This window comes from Anarrhichthys ocellatus, unplaced genomic scaffold (genome assembly GCF_004355925.1).
Source record: "Anarrhichthys ocellatus isolate YVR2014 unplaced genomic scaffold, GSC_Weel_1.0 scaffold25, whole genome shotgun sequence".
NCBI lineage: Eukaryota > Metazoa > Chordata > Actinopteri > Perciformes > Anarhichadidae > Anarrhichthys > Anarrhichthys ocellatus.
In genome coordinates, this window is record NW_022280055.1 from 5,808,902 (window position 1) to 5,829,822 (window position 20,921).

The 20,921-nt window shown below is 42.1% G+C and overlaps 1 protein-coding gene across 2 annotated transcripts in view; it reads left to right on the forward strand.

Moving 5' to 3' along the window:
* LOC116391156 (heparan sulfate glucosamine 3-O-sulfotransferase 5) overlaps window positions 1-20,921 on the forward strand; it is a 71,866-nt gene that overhangs the window by 16,450 nt on the left and 34,495 nt on the right. The window contains exon 2 of one of the 2 annotated variants that reach the window (XM_031861449.1): window positions 19,899-19,974. The exons of the other annotated variant lie outside the window; for it this stretch is intronic. The gene's annotated coding sequence lies outside the window, so the exon portion shown is untranslated. The remainder of the gene's footprint in view (window positions 1-19,898; window positions 19,975-20,921) is intronic. 2 annotated transcript variants of the gene reach the window in all.

Here is a 20,921-nt window from a genome sequence, read left to right on the forward strand (position 1 = left end):
GTCAGCCCAACAAGCAGCGATTTCAGATATTTTATTCACGCCGATATGTGTGCAGCTTCTTTGTAATGCTGGCAGTGTTGTGGTCGAGACCTAAACCGAGGCCAAGTCACGACCAACACCAGAGTGCATGTCCAGACCAAGACCAGACTAGTGCGACTCCCACACTGCGTGTGAGATGGTATTACCTTGAGTAGAATTAAAATGTCAGTGTTCTAAGTGAATGGCTGTATTGTTCTGCACAATCCACAGCAAAACAAATAAAAACATGATAGAAAGGCCTACTACATTTAATTTCCGCATGAGTTGAGCAGTATACCCGCATGTGCCGAACAAACTGTAACAAACTGTGGTGGGTAAAATAAAACAATAATCTCATCATTGAAAAGGTTTTAGAAGAAAATAAAAAAATGTCCTAATCAAACAGGACTGGTGACCTTCCACAGTATAATATCAGTCATCTGTTTTAGCAAGAATACGTTGGAAACCATCAAAGGAAGGCAAACAGTTTTAACTTCTGCAATTAAAAGGCCCAGACAAAATTACATTGGCTGATCCAAAATTGAAGTCTTAAAAGACATTTTTAGTTAAAAAAAAACATCTTAAAGCTACGTAATTCCTGATGCTGGGCGGCAGAAACCCTGCTAAGCTAGGCTAACCGCGTCCTGATTCCAGCTCTGTTCACACACAGACAGATCGGTATTGATTTTCCCATCTCACTCTGAAAAAAGAAAGGAAATGAGCATGTTTCTCAAAAGGTGGCGCTATTCCTTAAAGGTTAATATGGCATTAGAGCATTATATTTCCATAGCTGTAGTTTTCCCATTAGGTCTGTCTTTCTGTCTGCCTCCCCCCCCCCCCCAATCCTGTGAGTTTTCCTCCCTCCGCTAGTGATACATGACTGTAGCACCCGGAGCTGAGCTTTCCTCCCTGAAATAACACCCGATTCGACTGCAGTGGCTTGATGTTTTGGCTGCCTCACGTCGACGTGATTTACTCCGCTGGCGCTCTCCTCCGCATTATTTTTCAACACGGCGCGGCATTACTTATTGACGACTTCTTCATGCTTTATTAAACTTGCTGTCATAACACCTCATCGGGGACCGTGGGGGAGGGGGGGAGGGCATTAACCCGTCCTCCTCTTCATCTCCCGCCGAAACCCAACGTGGTTTATTTTCTCATATTTACTCCATTTCGCTCACAGGATGTGACACGCCGCCGCATACACAGCCTGGAGGAAGTCAGATCACACTTTTAAAGGTTGGAGCTGCTGCCTGGTGTGTGCATCATAGAGGAGACTGTGTTACTTAAGAGGAGGTGTTTGCATCCGTCAGGAAGGGCAGGGCATCGGCTTTGGCCCGCTCACTCGTCACCATTTATCTTTCCCGTTGATGTCCTTTTACAGAGCTTCACGCCTGATGATTTCAGCAATCTAAAGTTATCGCCGCCTCATCAGCGAGTGCAGTTATGCCAAACGGTGCCAGGGTGCCTGCCAACAGGACCGCAGCTTCCCCGTGCCGCTTCTTATCAGTAAGAGCTGCCGTCAAGGCTTGGTTATTCTAGGGCAAGCTTCTCCTCCTGTGTCACCCCCACCATCACCACCCTCAACGTCTCCTGCAGGGCTGCTGTCATCTTTATGGATGGGACACAGCCGTGCTCGCCTTGGCCTGGAAGTCCTCTGGAGGGGGGCATGGTGCCAGGGCCAAATCATCTGAAACAACGTTGTTGTTTTACAGAAGCTCAGCAAAGTCACTCCGTCTTTTGAGACTTTTCGAACACACTCACCTCTCTCTCTCTGGCCGTGGTTACACTTGTCTTTTCAATGTGACTTTTGTGAGCATATGTGCGTCCACAGTTGATGCTTCGATGCGACCTGCCTGATGGGATAGTAATCCGATTTCGGGGTGAAAGGAGCGACTGTAAAACGGTGGATAAACACATTTCATTTCCTATAAATTCTTCAAAATAAAAGTCCCTCATTCTTTTTGCTGCTTACTCTTCCTCCCTGCAATATTAGTAGACTTGTTTTATTAAAGAATAGCCGCTAACAAACCTTGTTTGTTTATCATTGATAAGCACATTTTATTTCCTATAACTTCTTTACAATAAAAGTTCCTATAAATTTTGAAACTACGAAATTAGAAAAAGTTGTGTTTTCATCAGCAGAATGTCAGCACGACTCAGACGGCGGGTTTCAGTCGTCCTCCAGCCGCGCTTTTCCTCCTCTCTTCCCTTTGCTCTCCTTGGGAGAGGAACTCAAAACTTGGTTTTGATAAAATTCTACGGATTGTGCCCACATAATGTCCAGAACTCGGCATGTGGTCTGGCTGATCCCAATGCGAGCAAGATTCGATCTCGGGGCGTACAGACTTGACAGTTAATGCGTCCTGGATCGGACGACAAAAGTCGTATTGAAAAGACAAGTGTAACCACAGCCTTTAATCAACTTCAAAGCCCAAAAGCACGCATTTGTTGTTTTTGCTGCAGGAAACTTCTTCATCTGCAGCGCCACGATCCAACACCTGGCCGTAATAGGACAGATGAGATCTGTTCTCAATGTGTGCTTCTACGCGCCGACAGTGGAGATAATCTCATCACCACCTGAGTGTGGCATGACGTTGCACCATCTCAGCACGGATGATCAAAGACCAGCAAAGCAAGCTAATTGGCTCTCCCTGGAGACTCTAGGCTGGAGGATGGATCCCGCCTGTCTCAAAACACTAGAAATATTCTCTTTGAAATTATGCACTGAGAAACATTCCAACGCCGTACAGTATGTCATTTAAACGAGCAATTTAAAAATGATACCAGACAGAGGATTCTAAAATACTCTCTGAACTCCCTCTTAAGTTCTCACTAAACTGGCAAAAAGATGCATTACAGAAATAAAGTTGCACTCAGCAAGATTTCTGTACATAAAAACACAGCTGTCTTGTTGGCTGCAAAAGAAAAGAATGTCCCGCCTCCCATAGATTCTTCCTGTGTGCCCAGATGAAACTTTGTGTCTGGTATAGATACTCATCAGCTCACAGGAACTGCTGAATCTAAACTGGACCTTTAAAGTACTGCTGACTAGTTTCCAAACTATTATTTCGATTCATTCCAGGCATTTCACTGCTTTGACATTTCTAACAAAGGCAATCTACAAACCCTTGACAATTTCTAGTGTCCTGTAGTATGTACAGGATTCCTATGCTGGAATATTACACGGCTGCAGGTTTGCTGTGTAATTTGTCTAGATACAAATTAATTTAGGAATATGCAAAACGTAAGCATAAAAACAGAAATTGTGATGGTCCTTAAACTAGATTTTGCCACAGGGCTACAAGACGAGATCATTAAGCAGGTCCCATCTGAAGGTCCATGTCAGGTGACGTGACGTCGTCGGTAAAAACAAAACGTCACGTGGGGCATGGATGCCAGTCCCCTGAATAGAATCTCTGTGTTTGGTTGTCCCATCCCTCCCTCCAACTCTTAGCGGACGTTCTTGCTCTCCATCATTGCTTTGCGAGAAACAAAGAAGGCAGCAGATGTGCTGAGGGTCCCTGCCATCACAGAGAATAAATGTTCTAATATCAGACTGTGATCTAGTGTTGATCAATTTACAAAACCACCAACATTTCATACTCCAGTGTTGACGAGAAATACAGTCAGCAAAGTGTTCTGATCCTTCCGACTGATCAGGTTTAACACCATCAGTACTCTTCCTCAACCCGCATCCTGTCTCTATCACAGCTCATTTAGCCTTGTTAAGTGCCAGGTCTCTGGCAGGAAAATTGTTTCAGTGGCCGATTTCATGGCTTAAATAGGATTTTTAATACTTTCAACTGAAACATGGTTGGATCAAAAACAAAGGGCAGCAGTTCTGAGTCATCCCTCGCTAATTTTAACTTCATGAATAAGGTCAGAGCACATGAGAAAGGAGGTGCAGCAGATGTTTTATGTAATTACATGCAAGCTGATGCAGTCTAAATATCTATCAGTCAAGTTGAGCAGAACTTTAGTATACTATTTCTATTTTCAGTTGGCGTAGTTATTACTAGTAATTAAATATTTCCTATGACAGAGCTAAGGAAATAAATACTAGGTAACTAGTATAAAAGGAGAACTCCAATTCCACATATCACAAGTGCGTTTCCAGTTATTTGGATGTTATAAGTCAGTGTTGGTGGAGCTAAAAAAATGGTTTACATAGGTGCTGAAAGGAATTGGGCAGCACTTCTTCAAAAACCGTGGCCCTTTACGGCACGTCTGCGCCCAGTGTGAACCCGGCGTTTTTCCGTTACCCCTCACTGTCTCCTGCCAATCACGACTATTTGAACCACATGCTAAAAGAAATGCTCGAAGTTGCCACTCATTTAGCTCCTGCGTGAGCAAAGCAGGCCAAAACAAAAGGCCCTGCTGGCTTCTTAGTTCTAATGAGCTTAAATGGGTGTAAATGTCAGGGAACAAGAGCAGCTGCTGTTGCCTGGCAGGCCGCTGTCATGCTAGTAATAGTTGACTGGCACATACAGTCTGCCACAGGAGCCGGGCAATTACGTGGGCAGACAAACTCCCTTATCTATAATGAACACTTGCAGTTGCTTTGAAAGCTTTCACATCTATCCTGGCAGGAAGGGTAGGGGAGTTGGGGATGCTAGTCGTCTCTTACCATCATGCAGTCTCCTCTGAAGTGCCTCAGCAATTTGTGTCTCTTTAAGAGGATGTGGGCAAAGAGTTGATCGTTGCTGTGGAGGGGACTGAAAGGTGGAAAAATTCAGTTTGGTCGGTTTAAAGTTGCCCTTTTCCAGCCCAACCGCTCTCTTACAGCCTTAGCAGCAGCGCTACTATTAGATCAACTACCATCAAAGATATTGCTTTACAATTTTTTTTTTACACCTCTAGGCCATATTTGCAAACACAAACCTTAACTTTTGTGCCACTTGGGGGCAGAGCATCAAGCTGTCCACTCAATCATATCATCAGACACTGAGCAACATTAGTTTTATTGGGTGAAACACGACTCCAAATTTATGCTAAGTCACTCTTATTTTAGCTCTGTTTCGGTCTCCACCAACTCTTGAGAAAAATATCTGCTAAATCCTCCACTATGTGTCCGTCTGTCAGCTGATTGGTGCTGAGTAGTTATCCTAATGTAGGCTTTATCAGAGCTTTTTACTGAACAGCAGATGGAAAAAGCGAAGAGACAGACGGTGAACCAAAACGGAAAAGCTGTGGGCCGTAAAACCAAAACAATGGGCTTAAAGATGCTAAAAGGCTCTGTAGAGGGTGAAGGGAACTGCAGAGATGGCTGATAATGGCTGAGTTTGTCACTATGAGAATCACACATAGCAAGTTGATCTATTATTATTATTATTAAAATATGTATTAGTGCATCTTTGAAATTAGAAATGTTCCAATGTAATATTTTCTGACCCGATGCTGATTCCAATAACTGAACTTGCGTTATCAGCCGATACAAGTATCTGATACCAGCGAGTGAAAAAATAATTTATTTTATTTTCAAGTTTGACAAATCAGTGACAATCCAGTGTGGCCAAATTGCTGACATTTTGTTAGCTCTGGCTAACGTTACGCTGCACAACACAACTCTCAACAGAGATGAGAAAGAAGCGAGATGGCTCACTCATTAGCTACTTCCATCATCGATTTCGAATGCACTGATCGTTTATTTTCTGGAGCTGAGGACGAAAGTAGCTACGAGTGAGCCATCTCACTTCTTTCTCTGTTGAATACGTGCAGTTTGGACAGGTAAGGAGTGTCAGGCCTTGCTGTTCTGTTCTTGTGTAGCGCAGATGAGCTGATGAATGATATGATGACGGGATATTGGATCGGTGCATACTCTCGGGGTACTCGCCGATACCCGATTCAGCACTTTCTCAAGATAAGTGAGAAAAGATGTTCTCTTTTAATTTGTCTGAACAGACCCTTCTAAAAGAACAAGCCTGTAATTAACACATGTTCCGAGTATAATCAGGCTGCCTGTCTTATCTGATGCATGGTAGATGAGGTATTGATTTCTAACAACCCACGTCTGCGTTCATTTGTTCATCCACCACATCCTGATTAAGCTTATCGTTGCATACGCACTCGCTAACAATGCGTCCTTTCCCTTGCAACCCTCAAACCCTATCAGCATACAAGACACTTGAGAACAGACACTACACAATCAAAGACAAAAACACATTTGCATAACTCGGCTTAAACTGGTCCCATCTATGCGTCTTACAAATTGCGTCGACTGAGATCATTAGCATGAATCAGTGCGGGAGCCTGACGCAGCAATATGGAAGGGTGCAGAGGATGATTATGTGGAAGAGCGGGCCTATCTCTGGCACACACACACACAAGAAGAGCTGTTGCCAGTCACCAGAGGAGCGTGTAGATGGCGTTTATTGTCCACGAAGGCGGCGCAGCCCGACGGCTGGTGACAGGGTGGCGCAGCGTGATCGACTGCACGGGCCTGTGGAAATTATCACTGGGGGGTTGAGGAGTAAAGCAGAATAAAGCCTGGCGCTATCACATGTCACCTCCTCCCACCCTGCGCGGAGGAATACGCATGTCACCCAAGTCTGACGAACTGTCTGGGCAAATGTGGCGGTGCCCGTCTGAGATAGCGAGGGATTACATTTTTCATTAAAGCCGTGCGAGGCTGCAGGAACTGTTGGCAAGCTCCTGCACATCTAGAGGTCACACTCTGCGGCGTGGTGTCAGGAAACTACACACGGCATGCTCGCATTTACACCGCCAGCTGCGCAACAAAGACGGCAAAAGGACGAGAGGTGGAAGGTCAGACGTCGGTCAACTGTTAAACATATTGATCACTCGCTGCTGTTTTAAAGACTATTTCAATTTTTCAGTTTGCCTCTTATGACTGCCTGTAGCTGGAGAAGGCGTACAGTTTGTTTTAACGTGGCTCATTCAGGGTAAATGTTGTCCGAGCGCAATGGCACTGCAGGTATAAACGGTTGATTTTAGGAATGTATATGAGGGTAGATATGTCATGAGGCCTAACATCAGGAAATGACTGACTGTGTTGATATATAGGACTGGAGATGTGTATTAATTGATGTGTTTGACTTCCACCTCTTTGTGTTTGTGAGGAACCGATCTGTTATGGTCTAAAAAAATTAAATGAATGATCATGTTGAAGTTTTAATGCCAACTGTAACTTGGAAAACTTCAGCTCTTGTCAGGGGACCAGATATTTGGCCACTATTTGCCTACCACTGGTTTACACGGTCTTAATCTCTTACTGTAGGCAACAGGACAAGAGTAGTCAGAGCAATACTGACCAATCACGTGTGAGCGGGCTTTGGTTGAATGCAGGTAAACAGTCCTTGTGAAGAGCAAAAGAGGCAGAACGGATTATCTGGAATTCAAACCTTGGAACCCATCGGCTATCGTCTGACTAGGATTTCGCTTTATATTAGCTTGGCTAATTGGCTGCTTGTGAAACAATCCGGTTAGAGACGTTGTCGAACTCCATTCTCGCTTTCAAGTTGCTAATTGGACTGTAAACTATGACTGGCGCACGGAAGAGGAAGTGTTGGCCTGCATTTCCGCTGGCTACACCGGAACCCCAGAAATATTGACCCCAGAGGCTAAATTGTTGTCAGACCGACAGCCGATGGGTTCCGAGAATGACACTGTCCTCACTAAAAATGTGTTTTGGACCAATACGGCAAAACAGCAATGGCTTCGTACCTATTGCAACCTGACTTCTAATTGAGATGTGTTTTGTGTAGTTTTTGAGCCTCCACTATTACAACTTAATTTTTTTTCACAGTAGGCTCATTTTCTCACAGTGCACTTTAATTGAGATCTCTGGACCAAATACTGTTCTAATATGATGCCGGATTGTAGAGTTTTATTCCTTCTGAAAGTGTTGACTCAACAAAATTATAGGTGCGCGTTCGTCCTTGCACCTTGGCCTTAGCGTGCATCTTCACTAACCTTGATGAAGCAGTGGGATTTTACATTTTTGTGTGTCATTTACTGGACTCAGTTAAGCTGCATCACACGTGCTGAACGATTAAGGGATCCTGACCTTCAACCATAATGCTCCTTGGCGTGATTGTTGTCTGAATACATAAATATGATCCTGCACCTTTATATGGTACAGCGTCGGTGTTATTCAGCAGCACATGAAAGTCCTGCAAGAGCCACATTCAGCTTTGTGGTTAACAACTGCTCATAATTTCTGCTCTATAAATTAGATTGGATGATCCGAGTTGGCAAATATACCCGATAGTACCAGCTCGTAAAAAAAGATTCCAACCCTTCGCCTCAGTTAAGAGGCATTTATGAAACTACTTGCTGATTGAACCTGCAGCCTTTTTATCAAAGGCGTTCTGATTTTAGCTACTTAAGTAGAATAATGTTGACATTAAGTCTTTGTCGATGATATTTTTCATGATTCCACCAGTGTCTGCAAATCTTTTCCAATCAACATCCAAATTAAAATGGAAAGTCTTTGCTAGATCTATACAATAGATGGACTTTGAACTCCCGAGGGATCAGTCAACCCAGCAACACTTTTCGCCAGAGCAAATCAATCTCAAAGTTCAACCTTTTAACTCTTTATGGGAGCTGCCAATTGATTGGCTGTCCCTGGTTATGAGTCGTCTTGAAGTCTGCTTAAAGATTGACCATCTTTAAAAGGCCTTCACATGGGACTGGGTCATGCTCCCATTTCAGTCTGGCCAGTGGCCGGACAGACAACGGGACTGATAAAGCCGAAGGGTTCTTTCTTGATGAAGCCTTGGCTGATCGTTGAGCTGGACCGGGCTTTGCTTTGCTTGAAGGCTGTCACTTTTACAGCTGACCTTGAGCGGAGATCCTTGCCATAATTTATAGCAAATAATGTTCTAAGGACTCCCATTTCCAAGATTCACTGTCACTTTGCACTCAACCATCACTCCGCCTCAAAATACAATCTGCACTCCTGACAGGGTAGTCCCATAAAAAATATTGCCAGCCACCTTGGTGTCCTATCCAATTATGTGAAGAGGGAATTAATACTTTAGAAAGCTGCTAGTTTTTTTAACAGTTAGCCACAGGCACATGAAGACTGTCCGGAGGCATCATTGCTCTCTGTGTGGGCGCCAGGATGGCAGTTAACTGATGAAATAGTTACTGAATATTCAAATCTTTCTCTTCATTATGATCATGTCTCAGCTGAGCTTACTGTAGCTGATGTTTGTTAAAATACACAAACACCTCTCTGTTCAGTTTCTGACTTTTTTTTGGGTCCGATTTGCTGCTGTGTTGAGGGCGCTGAGCCTGAGGGCGAAACTCTTGAATTACCAGTTGAATCCAGAGACTATAAGAAGTGGACGTAGTCACCGTGACGTCACCCATTGGTTCGCAGACTAAGGTTTTGAATCCTCAAGTTCGGCATTTTGTCAGTCGCCATCTTGGTTTTTTGGAGTCGGCAGTGACACGTAAGGGTGGAGCTAACCAAACACTGAACAAGAAATTTTGTCCGCAGTGTGAACAGGCTAAGTAACCATCTACAGCTAATAAACCAGGATTCCTCAATCTTTTTCGGTCACCATGTTAGATTTCTAACAAAGGAACAAAGGAAGCTGTCAAGTTGTCATGTGATTTTTTTTTTTTGTATTTCTTTATTCTGTTTTAAAGAGAATGGACTGCTGATGTATTTCAAACATGTTTAACTTTATACATAGAACTCTCCTGTGGTCCTGTGGCTCTGATATTAAATTATTCAGAGCACATTAAGGCTGTTTCATTGTTTGAGCTGAACTCAAAAATGGGCATAGGTTTCCGTAGATTGAGAAGGAGTTTGAGTTGCTTATCTTTCCCTTTATAGATACGGTATGCAGCTTTTCACCCAGAGGCAGGATCTGTATTACTTGCCACTCCTTAAGCTCACTTTGTCAAGTTACCTTTGTAGCACTTGACGTTCAACTTGATGGGCTGTCTACCGGGAAATGGCATCAAGCCTGAGGCTGAGGGAAGGGGAATCTTCAAAGACCCTACAGGTGTTTACTAAGAAATGTACTTAGAGATCCCTAATGTTTTGTTTGCTTCAGATTAAGCTTTGCCTTTCTGACATTTCTCGCTGTTTTCCATCATTGTTGTTGTGCCTATAACTTCCTTACTGATCGTCTCAGCGAGGGTAAATGCAGGCCGACCTCCAGCAAATGGCATACATCCCGAATGCCCCTAAATGTTAATTGCATTTCACTAAGTATGTTTTTGCAATGAATTGTAAGATGCTCTTTCAGCATTGTGGAATGTTATTTTGGGTTTTCAAAGTGAAGGTTTCATGATATTATCTTAATTCAAAACAAAATGCAATGAATTTACCTCAAAAATGATCAGTTCAATGAAAATTGTTTTTCCCATTGAATCAGTACATTTCTCATGTTAACTCACTCCTGTTTTGTTTCTCATGAATCGTTGCGGCATGATCAGTTAATGGATAACAAGTATCATGTGTGTACCAAAGCCTGATATACCTTCTTCCTCTGTGTGGAGCTCTATTGCTGTCCAGAAACCAGTAAAAACACATCAATGAGCCACACTGCTGCACTGCTGACATTTTCCATGAAGACACACACTATAGTTTATTTAGACTCGGTCCTACATACACAGTCCTGCTGCCACAAATATCCATTTCAGCACCAAGTGAATATTTGAAAATAGTGCCAAGACCCTTTTTACAATACATGTTGTTATTTGACCAATTGTTAATATGAAAATATTTATTAGAGCTGCTTTAAAGATTATGGACATACTTTGCCAGGTGTTTATGTGTCACAAAATTGTACAGGTGTTTGGTTGAGATCAAAATGAAGGTTGAGTTTGAAGATAAGCGTGGTCCGAGCAAAGGGGGCCAAAGCCGCTATTAGCCCCTCCACTAAACGTGGCCCAATTTGAACTTAACACAGGTGGTTGAGATCAAAATGAAGGCAGAGTTCCAAAATGGGTGATGTCTGAGCAAGGTCGCTGGATTTGATGTTGTGGCTGGTGTGATCTTAAGGCAAATTGGTCTCTAGTTTTAGTGTTAAGGGTTTAAGTTTACAAAATTCTGACATATTTTTTTAAACTGCAATGAAAGCAAATTTAGGTCAGTAAGAGATTCATAACGTCAGTAATTGGAGAGATTAACTTTATTGTCCAGGTTTGGTTTGTAGACTTTCTCGTGGTTCACTTCAACTGACACATTTGGTTCAAACATATCCTTTTTCATCGTGTCATCCATCCGCCTCTTTTTCTGTCCCATCCTTTTCCTGTCTCTACCTGCTCTCACATTGAGACCGACCATGCTGAATAAGTTGCGATCGATGCTGACTTGTGTTGCTGTGTAGAGTGAGTCTGTCCGTCACTGAGAGATGAAGCCTGCGCGTGGCGCCGCGCAGCTCAGGGCTCTGATGAAGCCAGCGAGTCTCACCCATTAATAATTACAATAAGGCACACAAGGACATCTGTTTCCTGGGGCTGTATCAGCGCTTACACAGTAACCTGACGCAAGAGGGCTAAAAGTGGACTTGTGGTGACACTGCAGTTTTTCACGCAGCCAACCCCCCCTCCCCCTCCCCCCCATTTCCCTCTCTCCGAGCGGCTGTCCCGGCCCGATGCCAGGTCATGTTATAAATTAATGCATTAGCAGTTTTGCTTTGGCTCCGGTGGCCTGATAAAAACAGGTTGCAGAGGGGCGAGATTCCCACAGCTGTGGAGGTGGGATAAGCGCTCGTGGACACGAAAGCTATTTGTCATTGTTAATTATTTGACTGTTTCAGCCCCACAAAAGACATCCAAACTAATTAACAAACACAACTAGGAGAGCGGCAGGGGACACTGTGGACGCATTAACACAGGGGATTGTTTTGGGGCGTTGTTGAGAGTTTGACTCCAGAAGTGAAAGACTTTATAAAGAAAACTTTGGGAACAGATTTTGCCTACTTATAATCCTGTTATTTTCATCTCGACAGCAATTCATTTCACTTGGAATACACAGATAAGCAATTTTATGAGATTAAATATACAATACATCTTTGTCTGCCTCTATTATTTGGGTTTTTTTCTCTCTATTTGAGGTCTGTTAGCATTAAAACCGTGCAATCCCAAACACAATATGAGGAAATCACACCTTTGGTGTGATGTGAATGTGTTCCTGGATCTCTCTTCACTGACTCCTGGTTGATGACCTTTGTCCTCTTCCCAGTTGAGTGGTTTTGTTCTGGTGTTCACAGACAGCTTGGGCTAGATTTAGAAATGACACGTACCAGCTTACCATCCTGTTTGTGCTCAAGCTTGATGTGTGGATTCAGCACCGTTCGCTGAATGAAGACCGTGTATCATCGTCCTTTTTAGGCTGTTCCGACCACAGCGGATAGTCTATTTGATTTGGCATATGTTTTATGGCGGATGCTCATCCTGATAATCAAAGCACATGGAGGAAACCCACGCACACAGGGAGAATATGCAAACCCAGGACACTGGGCCTTCTTGCTGTCAGGTGACAGTGCTAACCACTGCACCACCGTGCCGCCCAATGAGGACTGTGAATCTATACCCATAAAAGATAAGAATCAGTACAAAAGGTTGGCTCACTTCATCAGTTGTCTGGTGTAGTGTACGGCTTAGCGTATGGTATAGTTTTGGGAGCTGCCATTTTTTAAAATCTGTGTCGGGTGAATAAGAATTTGCAGTCGCTATTGACGATATTTTGGCTATTTAAAATTGACGGGTTTGTGAAGGAATGTTCCGGGTTGCGCTAGTGTCGATTCTCTCTGACCAATCAGTGGTCTGCAGTGTTTTGACACCACCTTCTAGTCTCGGCTCAGCTCACTTGGCAACTCGATGGAGGTGGTACCAAGAATGGAGTGGTTTTATTGGTACCATCCGAACTTTTTGCTGATGGAAACACAGATACAGATAACCGTTCTAACGTGTAACGAACGTGACTGAACTGGACTGCTTGGTGGAAACGCGGCTTTAGATCTTTGGTTAGCTGGATTGGAAGTGGTTGGGCTGGTCAAGGGTTTCGAATGCTTCAGACAAACTACTCTGTAGAGACTGCCCGAACACGTCTAAAGACAAGAGCATTTAAATTCTAATCTTTGAGAATTCCGTGGTTGCAGAGACCTGTAAATTCATCTTGTAAACAAACGAAATTGCACTTTGTTTGAACCAAATTTACAGCTTAAATATGGTATCTTGATGCTATGTTGTACCATGTGACATGATTACGCTTCGCAATGAGCTGATACTGTTACTTGGGGCTGCCAGGGTTATTCTATTCATCCTACATCCACAGTTTAGTCATTTCTAGACACTCTTGCTTCTGGGTTTAATCTTTTGCCGATGGACACTTCGACTTCCAGACTAATTATCTGTTCCATGATAAACTACCTAGAAGACAACAGAGCTCTGCTGGAGCACTTTCTGCCAATAATCAGTACAGAATGTGCGTTGGTTCCAGAGGTTCAAACTGTTGGTAAATGCGGTGGGTACACACTTTTAACAAGAAAACACACAGTACTCTAGAGGAAAAAAAGGGCAGAAAGTTGACCAGAGCTCAAAGTAGACAAACACTTCTTTGTGAAAGGTTTGACAAACATGTTTCATTTAACCTGCTGAAACACCAAAGGATGGTAATTAATCTAGAAGGTTAAGCTCGTTTATTGCGAAGCAATCTGTGGTTGTGTAAACTGCATTGTCAGGATAGTTTCTCCAATACTTAATATGATTACACGTAATAAAAGTTTTATATTTTCTCCAGAGGGAGCATTTTTTTCCCCTTATAAACACATCAAACAACAGCTTCCATTAAACAACTCCTCTAAATGTAGTGCCCTTGTGCAGCTGGGAAACGTGTTTGTTCAATTAATCTTGCTAATGCTACTCATAGTCATAGCAGGCAAATTGTATTCTTATATTGTAAAAGCAGGCATGTTGTTTCACAAGCATCGGGGGGAAAGGAGGAGTCGTCTCTCAGCTTCTTGAGCATTCATCCATAATGCGGCTATAAAACAATTTTCTCTACCACCCCCCAACTCCTTCGTTCATCCATGGTGCTTTGGTGCTTTGGAGAACTGAAGTTCAGCGATGAGAGATGGATCCTGAGGAACACAACTAGCCAATCAAACTAAAAGATAGGGGTGTAGACATTGATATGCAGTATGTAGCCACTTCAATTTCAGTTTTATACAACTTGGGCCTTATTTTTGGCTGATAACAGTGTCTCTCATTGTCACACATATTAGCATTTTTACATTTTTACATTTCAACAAGAGTTGCGCTTATCGACAATGAATTGCCTAATAACTAATAACTGCATTTATTAATTATTATCCTCTTAATAGGAAACTCTGTATTCAAAACCCCACCTGCTTCATTGCCTACTATCTGATCTCTGTTTTATTCTTGTCTTTAACTACTAAAGCTACACATTTCAGCAAGTAGCTGCCGACTTAATATGACCTTTCTTCAGGTCATTGGATTACAGTACACACAGAAAAATAAAGGTGCCATCTTGAACCGAAAATGGTTCTTCGGAGTGATGCCATAGAAGAACCATTTTTGGTTCCACAAAGAATCTTTCCGACCAGGGTTCTTTAAAGAACCATTTCCTTAAACGGTTCTTTAAAGAACCCACAAACGTGCCTCAAAGAACCTTCAACGAATGGTTCTTTGAAGCACCATTTCTTGTTCTTTGAAGCACCATTTCTGGTTCTTTGAAGAACCTAAAGAAAAAAATGTTCTTTATGGACCCAAATGGTTCCATAAAGAACCCTTTTCAAATGGTTCTTTAGCTAAAAATGGTTCTTCAAAGGAATAAATGGTTCTTTAAAGAACTGATTTTTTGGAAACGTGATTTTTCTTTTATATTTAAACAGCATAACAATTGAATCAGGGTTCCTACTCTTTTTTTAGAGATCATATTACAGGATCCTTTCTGTGATGAGCTATAAAATCATCTTTTACATGCACCGAAATGATGGCAAATTGATTTTTGGATAAAACAAACCTGTAGATGTACTGCACTTCACTTTATTGTCAGAAATCAACTCTATACAATGTAATCCATGTGCTACATGCAGTGTCCTATCTAAGAAATGTTCGGAGCATTTGCCACTCTCTGCACAGCTACAGGTACCCGTGTGTCCAGCTTCAGGATAAATTCCTCCAAAAGTGAAAATGATACAGTGGTATCTGATTCATCTGGGTTCTTCATTTGTGTTTTTAAAATGCCCAATTGGTAGCATCCATCAACTGATGAGGGTCCCTTAGGCCGAAGCTCAAATGAAGTATACACTGCATGGACTTGGACTTTTTGATACGTCTACTCTCTCTTCCATTTACTTGATAAGTGTCTTTAGACCCTTGATTCATTTGAAAAAGGAAAAATCCATGCAAAAACAACCTTTGAAGGGAAAAAAGAAAGAAGAAACCTCAAGGAAGAGCAACAGAGGGGGGAATACCTCTTCCAGGACGGGGAGATTCAAAGTCGATTCAAAGTGTTTGGATTGATGAATGATTGAAGTCAAGCCCTACACCCCCGCCCGACCACTTCGCTCTGCTGCCTCGGGGTGACTGGTCTGGTTGCCCCGTCGCTCAGAGGTCCCTGCGGCCGATCGACCGGTCGCGGCTGTTTTCTGTCCTGACCCCACAGTGGTGGAATGAACTCCCCACTGACCTCAGGACAGCAGAGTCGCTGCCCATCTTTCATCAGGCTGAAAACTCACCTCTTCAAGAAGTACTACCCTGAGCCTTCCACTCAGCACTTATTGTATTCATATTAGTTTGTTGCACTTATTGTATTAGTTTGTTTCTGCACTGTACTTTTGCTCTAGTTTATGCTCTTAGATGCTTGTTTAAAAAAGGAGATGCACTTATGACTTCTGGTGACTAGTAGTTCTCTTGAATACCTATGTTGAATACACTTATTGTAAGTCGCTTTGGATAAAAGCGTCTGCTAAATGACTGTAATGTAATGTAAAGTAATGAAGACTGTTGACCAGAGGAGACATCGAGGAACTACCATGTGCCACCGAGAGCCTGTTCTGTACCACAGAGGCCTGAAAGAGGACAGACTCAGAGACACCATCCACACAGGGGGACAATTGACAGAAGGCGGTGAGAGAGGATGAAGAAGGGGGAGGCAATGTGTGATGTAATGATAGTTATGATAATTTGTATAGTGTTTGCCAGTGAAGCTGGCAGCTTCTCAGCTCATTGAGCCAATTCAGAAAGGGTCTCTGAACGCTTTTGTCTTTTTTTTGGCTCTTCAGGCTCTTCCATCATCTCCTCTTCAAGAACTGCGATATATTTAAATTACAAGCATCAGTTACTCCTATTGACTCGTTTGCTTGGAGTTATCTGCTCACCTAAAGCTCTTTAGCTGAAGTTTAAGAGAAATATTTACCATGAGCCTGGTCTAACCCAATAACTTCTTTGACTCAACATGTTTCTGTCTTCGTCCGAACTGGAACAAACCAATTGACAATATCAGTCACCACCTTGATCGCCAGTCAGACACTAAATGTGCAGTCTTGAAATATAAATATGTCCTTGTTGAAATCACGTCGTCGTTTTTTCAAACATGAAGGCTGCATGAACAAGGCAGTGAAACCCTTCAAACATGAAAAAGAAAAAAGAACATGAAAAGAACATGAAAAGAAAAGTAAATAATAGTACTAGCCTGCAACTGTATTTCAAACTGCATTTAAAAGCCATGGTAAAGCTACATGCATGTAATTATGTAGGTTTGTTAATACCTTCATGCTTGTTCAGCTGTTGCCTCTATACCGCACAGTGTTAAATACCATTATATTTTTAGCAGTCTGCTCTTGACTGAGCCATAAAGGCAACACCTGCTAACTAACTGTTATAGTTGTTATAAGTCCTTATGTAAAAAGAAAAGCCAAACCTTTCTGCCATTTACATTTCTAAATTATATTCTACAAAGATTCCACAAAAACAGTATTCTAGGATTTATTTTATTATTCTCTGATGATATATATATATATATATATATTTTTTTTTTTTTTTTTTTTTTTTTTGGTTTGTTGTTTATTCATCTTTCGAAAGTGTTCGATTTTTATGTGGTATGTAAAAGGTTTCGTTTCCCCTTGTTTTGAACATTTATCTTGTGTACAAAATGAGCTGTTTGTTAAAAATATATATTTTGCAAATTGTTGCAATTGCACCCGTACAGTAAAATGACATCTCAACCATTTGTTAGAGACTTTTTTTTAAAGTTTCCTGGCCACAGCCAACAGCAACTAAGTAAAGAAAATATCATTTTTTTGAAGTGAGGTCATTAAAGGATTACATTAGGAGTACAAGAGAGAAAAACACTCATTTGCATTCAAAAAAAGTTAAATTGTCTTCTACTGCATGAACTGTTTTTCATTTGTTGGTTTGTTGTCTTAGAATTATCGTTCTCAGATCCCTGCAATGATGATATGGCCAATAGAAAGATGGCCTAAACTAGGAAGTTGTTCAATCTTGCCGGTGCACCAAGGGGAGTTTAAGATGGTGAGACGGACAGGAAAAAGAAAAGTGTTATCTCTATTTGACCGGCATTGTGCCTCCTCCTCTTCACCACTTCTCTTCGGTTTCATCAAGTGCAAGCACAATGTTGCTGTTAATAATTAGAGAGGTGTAAGATGCCGCCAATTCACCAGCAGAACAATCTGTTGCGCACAGAGCTGTCTCATTTAAATAATTAAAATGAATTTACTCTTGTGCGTATTTGCATAAAGCAAATTATTATTTGTTCTGCAAGGCTTGGCAAACACGTTCCCCTGCCACCGCAATGTGTAAGCGTGGCGGTGATTGGCAGAGTCTGTTGTCCTACAGGAGCGGTAATCTCCACACTGCGGCAGTGATACCGTGCGCAGGTTTACAGCCTCACGTTTCAGCCTATCGTGTGTGATTAACTGGAATCTCCTCAAAAAGCAGTCGCTCTTTTTACATGGTTAAAATGCTCATGGGCGCCTCAGCCATTGGGATTTGACCCCGCAGCCCTTGGCCTCCTGCGTTCGCAATCGCAACATACCCCATGCATCCTGGTCCCCCTTTTAAGGCGAGAGGAAAGGAACTGAAGCACAATGTAATTCTTATCGATTGCTAAGTGCTTTGACATTACAAGGATGTTATAATATTCTAATAATTGGGGATTGCTGGCACTTAATTACCCAGCATGGGATAACTTATAGCCGGATTTGAAGCAGAACATCTCTCAGCCTCTGGTTCAGCTGGCCTGTGTACATGTTAGCCTACTAAGCAGCGGTATTAAAGAGTAAGGACCACACCTGCATCCAAACTGACCAAAATGACATTTGCAAGAGCGTTTTTGAGCAGGCTGTTTTCATACAGCATTTGCAGCTATACCTACGAATATCAATGCGCTGTAATTATTAGATATCCCACACAATCACTTTGTATGTAGTCCATGTAAGCATGAAGCAGGAAGTATAAAGACACACACAGGCAGGGGGTGGTGGATTGGTCAAACAAAAAACGGTCATTCATCCAGGAGACTAAGTAGTTTGGTTGCTTAAACCGAACTAAGTTGTATCATGAGTGATTGATGCAGAGACAGGGGGCTCATTAAAGAAGAACACACGGCATAACATGGTTTACAGACCAGATATATTCTGTAGTATTTTACAGTTAAAAGACTAAGGGCCCTATTTTAACCATCTGTACCGCATGGTCTAAAGTGGACAGTGCAAGTGAATTTAAGGTGTGTCCAACTCTACTTGTCAAGTTAAACAGCAAGTAGTCTGTGCACAAAGTAAGAAGCAAATGTTTCTTAATTAATTGTAGTGGTCTTTTTGTCCTAACAGGAATTAAACCAATCAGTGTCCTCCTTTTAAAAGCCCTAGAATTGTATTATATTGATGCGTTTTAAAATCTGTTTGCTGATTAGGAGGGCACTCCATTTACTAATTGTCGCTGTCCATTGACGGGGGGCTGCTGAATTAATTAATTTAATTGTCTTCTGTCTCGATCTCCAGGTGACGTAAGGGTGAACTCTTACACTGTGATCTGTGGCTTCTCTTTACCTTTTTAACCTGTTTTCACTGCTGAATCACTTTGACATCCTGAATATAACCTTCAAAATCATATTGTAGACAGTTCTGTCTGCCTCTCTCTGAAATCGCTTTTTTGTTTTTCAAAAAAAATGTGATAATATTTCTTCAGGGACTGCAGTTAGTGACAGTGTGGGCTCCATGGTAGCTCTGACTGCTCGACGGAGTAGCTGCGGGGGGCGGGGCTTAGCGAAGGGTCAATTGACTTGTTTGTACTCTCTGGTGGGCACACCATGTGACAGATACACTAACCTCGAACATATCTGCATTTCTGCACCGCGGCTTATTGGCTGACACATACGCTGACATTTGCCCACCCATATGGTCCAGGCTCCAGTGCCTATAAGCTGGTTCTGCCTCCAAAGTGCACAGTGTTTGCAGTACTGTACCATTAGGGCACCCATGTTTAGCATGATGGACCCCAGTGGGAGCTCACCTCCCAACCTTTTGCAGTGGTAGCGCATTGCTCCACAGTTCCAGTTCTCTCCCTCAACACACTCACTGGGCTGGTTTTAATTAACTGAAGAGGGGAGCAACTTTACACCAATGAGTTGTTTTATTCTCATCTTTCGGTGTATTTTAATGGTCTCCCAAACTGGAAGCCAAGCAATGTGTGCCATTTGTCACGCAAACTAGAAAGTGGATGAGCCTATCTTTACCGGGCTGGCAGCTGAAAATCAGTCAGTTGGTTTGTTCAGACATTTTTATAGTGTGACGGCTTGTAAATCAAAGTGGGTTGAGGCAGGACATTTTTCATTTAAGTTTCTGCTCTGTTTCTGTACTCTTCACCGTTGTCATTTGCTTTTTCTCTCTGTGTTTTAGACACTGGATCTGCGTGCTTGCATGAAGAAGAATCCAGGTGCAAATCACCACCTCTGGCAGTCATGAGGAATAGAGGGTATGTATTGACATCCTATTCACACAATATCCCTCACTCCGGCTGAGCAGCTAAACAAACTCTCCTTTCACTGATATGAGAGGTGCAATGCAGAGAGGTAAACAAACCAATAACTTGAAAAGTAAAGGCCATTAGAAATCGTAATAATCTGTGTAATGTACTGAACCGTCAATCAGAAATGTTTCCTGACATTAGGGGTGCAAGTATCGCGATATTATCGATTGTCATATTGTCTGTTTTCAAAAACATTATCGCTTTTTAATTAATAGTTTACATGCAAAGATTCGTCTGGCAGACAGTGGCTCAGATTTCACAAGAATAGTGCTATGATGTAGATGAGATAGATTTAAAAAAAATGGCAACATATTGCTTTCCATACAGTAGTGCAATATATTGAATCGTAACATATATGTGTAGCTTACCACCCAGGAAACATTAAGCTAAACATGAGTCGAGATGATTTCCAACACGTCTGCCTATCAGAATCAAAATGGAGAGTCTCTCTGTTCATGTAAACTGAATGTATTTGGGTTGTTAACAGCTCGTCGGACAGAGCAATGTTCACAACTTTAGGACATTTTGTAGACTAAGTAATTTGCCGCGGAAAATATATATACTTGTATAACACCAATAATTTAACTGTAGGGGTCACACATAATCAGCATGTGAGAGCAGTACTTGTATAGTATAAAAAAGTATAATGTCTATATGATCGTTAATTTACAATGTTTATGTCAAAATGCCATAATTGATACAGATTTTGTGCCAGAGTATTCACGTTTAGTATTGAACAGGCCTTCTATTTTAAATGTATAGTGTCCATACCCAGGCGGAGAGAACCCTATTTCTCAGACTTCAGACAGCTCCTCCCGAGCCACGTACCACATTATACAAGTGTGCAGGTTGAGTAGCACGCCTAATGATGAGTAAAATCAACTTCACGTGTA